This window comes from Macaca nemestrina, chromosome 14 (assembly GCF_043159975.1).
Source record: "Macaca nemestrina isolate mMacNem1 chromosome 14, mMacNem.hap1, whole genome shotgun sequence".
Taxonomy (NCBI): domain Eukaryota; kingdom Metazoa; phylum Chordata; class Mammalia; order Primates; family Cercopithecidae; genus Macaca; species Macaca nemestrina.
The window spans coordinates 22,770,741-22,776,740 of record NC_092138.1 but is presented as its reverse complement, the minus strand read 5'-3'; the positions used below and the strand labels follow the sequence as shown (position 1 = coordinate 22,776,740).

The following is a 6,000-nucleotide window of genomic DNA, read 5'->3' as shown; positions in this document are numbered from 1 at the left end:
GTCCCTCAAACCCTATGTGCCCAGATTGGAACTCATCCTCCCCACAAGCCTGTTCCTCCTGTGTACACCTATCAGTGCTGGCATTCCAGGTTGCTAGAACCCTGGAGGTCCCATTTGACTCCTTTCTGTCTGTGAACCCCCATCTGTATTAGTCTGCTTAGGCTGCTATGACAAAGTATCATGGGCTAGGTGACTTAAACAACAGAAATTTATTTTCTCACAGTTCTGAAAGCTTGAAAGTCTAAGATGAATGTGCTGGTAAATTTAGTTTTTGGTGAGAGTTTTTTTCCTGGTTTGCAGATGGCCACCTTTTTAATGTGTCATTACGTGGCAGGCAGAGAGAGAGAGAGAGAGCAAGTTCTCTGGTGTCTCTTCTTATAAGGAAGGACACATCCTATTGGATCAGGGCCCCATATTTATGGCCTCATTTAACCTTAATTGCTTCTTTAGAGGCCCTAGCTCCAAATATAGCCACATAAAAGTTAAGGGTTCAAAATATAAATTTTGGCAGGGGTTGGGAGAGACACTAAGTTTCAGTTCTTAAAACCATCCATCAGTCACCAAGGTCTTTAATTCTGTGTCATAAATAGTGTGTGAAATGCCCACTTCTCTCAACTCCATGGTCATTAGTTAAGTTCTGACACCATCATCTTTCGTTCACCTGATTTACCACAGCAAGCATCCTTACTGTTTCCCTGCTTCCAGTCTAGCCCTCTCCCATCTAGTCCCTACACTGCAGCTAGGGTACCCTGTCTCAAATGCAAATCTGATTACATTACCCTTCTGTTGAATCTTTTCAACATCCTCCCATTACTCCCACAATAAAGCCCAGTCTGGTTCATGTGGCTCATTAAGATCTTTGTGACCTGGGCCTTGCTTGTCACCCGTCTTACATCTCCCAGCTCCCCACTGTCTTAGTCTGTTTTGTGTTGCTGTAAATGAATACCTGAAGCTGGGCAGTTGATAAAGAAAAAAGGATCATTTGGCTTATGATTCCAATGACTGGAAAGTTCAAGACTGGGCATCCGCATTGGGTGAGGGCCACAGGCTGCTTCCACTCATGGTGTAAGGGGAAGGGGAGTCGGTGTGTGCGGATATCACATGCTGAGAGGGGATAAGCAAGAGAAGTGGGAGGTGCCAGCTCTTTTTAACGACCAATGTTTGAGGGAATTCATAGAGTGAGAACTCACTTACCCTCACCCCCCATGGAGGGCATTAACGTATTCATGCAGAATCCATCTCCATGACCCAAACATCTTCCATTAGGCCCCACCTCCCAGCATGGCCACACTGGGGATTAAATTTTAACATGAGGCTTGAAGAGGACAAACAAACATCCAAACTATAGCGCCCACCTTGTGCTCAGTGCTCCAGGCTTAAGAAGCATCCACTTCCCCCAAGGAACTACATTTTTTCTCTTGCAAGTCTTTAAGAACTTACTATTTTTTCCTGCAGTTGTGTGCTGCTCCTTCTCCCTGCCTCCTCTCTTCTCTTTTTCCCTGTCTCCTCCCCAGCATCTGAAGAGCCTGGCTAACGTTTACTCATTTCTCAGGTCTCAGCGTTGTCAACACCACTTTCTCCCAAAAGCCTTTCCTACCCTCTAAGTCTGGGCTGGTGTCCTTCCTCCAGAGGCTCCTTTGCTTGCTCATCTCTTCTTACTGTGTCCTAGAGTCTAGCACAGGGCTTGGCACAAAGCCAGCTTTCACTAATGAGAAATGGATGAATACGTCTCACCTACCGTTTAGGCCAGTTAATCAGGCAATAAACCCGTTCTCTTCTGGTAACAGTGTCCTCCACCTCTGAAGGAAAAAGTAAACCACATCTACATTATATCAATGTGCTATTTTAGGGGAGTCAGCAGGTGATGTCATAGGACAGAGCTCTGCAGGGTGGGTGGGAATGGTCTTGGATGCAGGGAAGTCGGCTCAGTCACTGTGTAGGAGGGACGCCTTCATGTCCCCTCATTTGCTGCCAGGCCCTCATGACAGCTTTCTGTCTCTATGTGAATGAATGGCTGCAAACCTGAGAGGTATTTAAAACACCCAACAACTGCTATGGTTGTATAGATAAATAAGTGAATGAGAAAATGACAGTCCTTGCTTTAGTGGCACACATACCAAAATTGGAATGATACAGAGAACATTATCACAGTCCCTGCATGAGGATGACGCGCAAGTTTGTGAAGTGTTAAAGAAAAAAAAGAAAATCAGAAATGTGTTTCTGATTCTCTAAACTAAACTTTATGTCACAAAACAAGTGATATAAGTAATTCTGGCGCATATCACTCACCAAATTATTCTAATAATTTCCAACTTGTTTACTGATTGTAGAAAAAATGTTTTTGTGGTTTTCACTGACTAAATAATGCTCCTTTCTGAGCCATGATTGAACACAAGAACTACATCAAGGTCTTCCAAGGATTTTACGATTAGCAACGGTGTGCACGTAGTTGCCAGCACCTCCTCCACAGTGGGACTTGGAGAGCCCACGTCCCAGCCTCACCAATAATGCCAGGGCTAAGTTGCTGCTCACCATTTACTCTGTTATTCCAACCCAGACCCACGTGGCTCAGTGGGGCCTCCCCTGCTGCCTCTGCCACCTTGTTGCTTAGCTGAGTGGCCACCAGGGGCCACCCTCCCTAGACCACCAATGCTTCCAGACACTTTCACTGCCTTTCTGGCCTCAGCAGGTGACAAAGCCTGGAAGTGGAAATGGCTCGGATGAGGTATCCTTATTAGCCAGAGGAACTACCAGCAGCCCAAGGCAATGGATTTTGGTGGGGGAGGAAGGTTTGAGCTTCACAGCATTTCCCTGCTCCAGAACGTTCTTTCCTTCTAGTAGGAAATATTTATGTAAGAGTCCCTTGGCCTGGCATGGGGGTGCCTCGGTGCTATGTTCCAGTCTGTATCCCTGCCCCATGTCCCTTTACTTCTCTATGTGTACCATGTGTTGCAGACAAGCTGGAACATTCCCGTACACACACACACAGACACACACATACGCGCGCACACACACACACACGCTCCTGCCTCTTTCCTTGTGCTTGTGTAACCCCTCAGTGTGTTCTTCTTGCCCACCGCTAAGATAGAGCTGATTTATCAAGACAGGGGAATTGCAATAAAGAAAGAGTTTAATACGTGCAGAGCCCGCTAGATGGCAGACTGGTGTTTGATTATTACTAAAATCAGCCTCCCTGAAAATTTGGAGGCTAGGATTTTTCAACCATAGTTTGGTGGGCAGGGGCTAGGGTATGGGTGCTGCTGATTGGTTGGTAATGCAATCATAGGGGTGTGGAAAACCGTCCTCCAGCGCTGAGTCTGCTTCTGGGTGGGGGCTACAGAGGAGTCGCTGGTCCCCGTAGGACCATCCCATCATTAGAAATGCAAAAATCTGAAAAGACATCTCAAAAGGTCAATCTCAGATTCTGCAATAGTGATGTTATTTACGGAGTACTTGGGGAAGTTGCAAATCTTATGACTTCCAGAATAATGGCTGGTAGTCATTTAACTACGAATTGAGGCCCCTCTCATCCTCCTAACCTGGTGGCCTTTAGTTAGTTTTACAGAGGTGGTAGTTTTGGGGAAAGGCTATTATTAATCAAGCTATAAACTGAATTTCTCCCTAAATTAGCTTGGCCCACACTCAGGAATGACTATGGGCAGTTTGGACATTAAAGGCAAGATAGAGTTGTTTAGATCAGATCTCTCTCACTGTTGTAATTCTTGTTGTTATGATTTTTGTAAAGGTGGTTTACCTTGGACTGTTGCCTCTTTCTCAATTGTTCTCCCTCCTGCTACCCTTAATTCTACCTGTTAATATTTCGTCTCTCCTTCAGAGCTTAGCTGACATGCTGCCACCTCCTATGAAGGGATTCCTGATCCCTCCAACCAGATTATCATCTTTCTCTCACATTTATTCCTTCTCTTATGACGGTGACCCTACTAGACCTTCTATTTTTACATTAGCATTTGCATAGTTAATTTTTTTTTTTTTTGAGACGGAGTCTGGCTCTGTCGCCCAGGCTGGAGTGCAGTGGCCAGATCTCAGCTCACTGCAAGCTCGGCCTCCCAGGTTCATGCCATTCTCATGCCTCAGCCTCCCAAGTAGCTGGGACTACAGGCGCCCGCCACCTCGCCTGGCTAGTTTTTTGTATTTTTTTAGTAGAGACGGGGTTTCACCGTGTTAGCCAGGATGGTCTCGATCTCCTGACCTCGTGATCCACCCGTCTCGGCCTCCCAAAGTGCTGGGATTACAGGCTTGAGCCACCGCGCCCGGCCTGCGTAGTTAATTTTTAAAATATTCTATATTTTCCTAAACTGATGATCTCAGAGAGAAATTTGCTCTGCTTTTCCTTTTCATCCCCTGAAGATCTTAGTCTAGAGCCTTTCACATAACAGGTATATAATCCTCTTTGGGTGAGATTTGGAATTATTATTTTTTCCTTTTTTTAGTTATTGTCTATTTATAGTCTTGTTTGATGGAATTATTTTGTGTGATACATAAAAGTGTTATCAAGGGAAATTTCTAGAACCAATGTGAAAGCTACAGAAAGAAATGTTTCTGGTTTCTGCATTTCTCTAAGCCTTAGATTCTTCCTCTGCTGAAATGTGGGTAATAATAGTCCATGCCATGCAAGATTGTTGTGTGGATTAAATGAGACCATGTGTTACTTAGCACAAAGTTCACCATGCAGTAAGTGGTCAGGAAATAGCAGTTGTTTTTGCTATTGCTGCTATTATTACTTTGCTCTAATACAGCTGACTAAGTATGAAAAATGCTGCCACACAGATCTTCCTTCTTTCACTGGTATTTGGTAATTCTTTCATTCAACTTATATTTATTCTCTAACTACTGATATTGAAAATCCTGCGCTTAGAAAAAATTCCACACAAGTCTCCTGTCTTCGTGAAGCTCAGTCTAGAGTGGAGTCAGATATTTATCCAGCAATTATGCAAGGAGTGATACATGGTTCTTCAGGACCCTAGTTTAGGGAGCCTAGACCTAGGGAGAGAAGTCAAAGAAGATGTTCCTGAAGTGTTCAAACGTGGCTGTCAACTTCCTGGAGAAAGTAGTTTAGGGGCTAGTTTGACCAGGGCTGGGATTAGGGTAAGGCAAGTGAGGCATTTGCTATAGGGACAAAATTTAAGGGAGTGTCAAAAGATTCAGCGATCAAGATAAACAATATTTTACTGCGATATTGAAAATTAAAAATTAATGCGAAAAAGTTCCCAATGCACAAAACATCACAATTTTGGATAAAGATAGGATCAGTAACAATGTTGTATTGAATCATATTGGAGCCTTAGGCAAAAGGAGAAAATCAAATACTGATCCTCAGTTTTAGCCCTGGATTTGACTAGGTAAGAATAACTTTAAAAGTCCATTTATGTCCAGAGATTCTGGAAAACTAAGTACACTTACATGGAAACTTCTAATTCTATCCAGCAGAGGGCAGTGATGCCTAAATAAACAGTTGAAAGCTTTTGCTGTCATTTTCATCAATCATCATCATCAAATTTGGGGAGGGATTAACTTCAAGGTTAAAAGTTTTTGCAATGGAAATAGGGTATGCTGTGGAAACTTTATGTAACTCTGGTGTTAGAGGACCAGCAAACTCTTATAAACTGCCATACAACAAGCTTTCTTTTTCGTAGATGTATTTTTACAGATATGATTTGAAATGTAGCCAATTCCAGGACTTACAAATCCTGAAACCACATAGTGAAGAACATTCTGTAATTTTTGCGGGGGTCAATTTTTGGAGGCAGCAGTCAATTAGTGGCCGATTTCCTTTTCATTCCTGTCTTCTTTCAGTATTAAAATCAGAGACTTAGAAAGAAAGCTGGGCATAATGTAGAAAGAGAGATCCCCTCATTTGCAAGCTAATACAGGCGAGGTTGGCTTATTATTTGTTAATTCACTTGTTCACTCATTATCTCATTTATTCAAGGATTTCACAAGCATATATTGTCTGCCATATGACAAATACTGTGGTGACAC

General features: G+C 43.3%; 1 long non-coding RNA gene and 1 other non-coding gene across 2 annotated transcripts in view; both read left to right on the top strand.

The window, feature by feature from the left end:
- Positions 1 to 949: 949 nt before the first annotated feature.
- LOC139358104 (uncharacterized) overlaps positions 950 to 6,000 on the top strand; it is a 524,079-nt gene continuing 519,028 nt past the window's right edge. Inside the window, exon 1 of the long non-coding RNA XR_011612441.1 lies at positions 950 to 1,034. This is a non-coding gene — a long non-coding RNA (uncharacterized lncRNA). The remainder of the gene's footprint in view (positions 1,035 to 6,000) is intronic.
- On the top strand, positions 2,097 to 2,199 carry LOC112423015 (U6 spliceosomal RNA). The gene has a single exon (XR_003013463.1). It is a non-coding gene; the product is annotated as a U6 spliceosomal RNA (small nuclear RNA).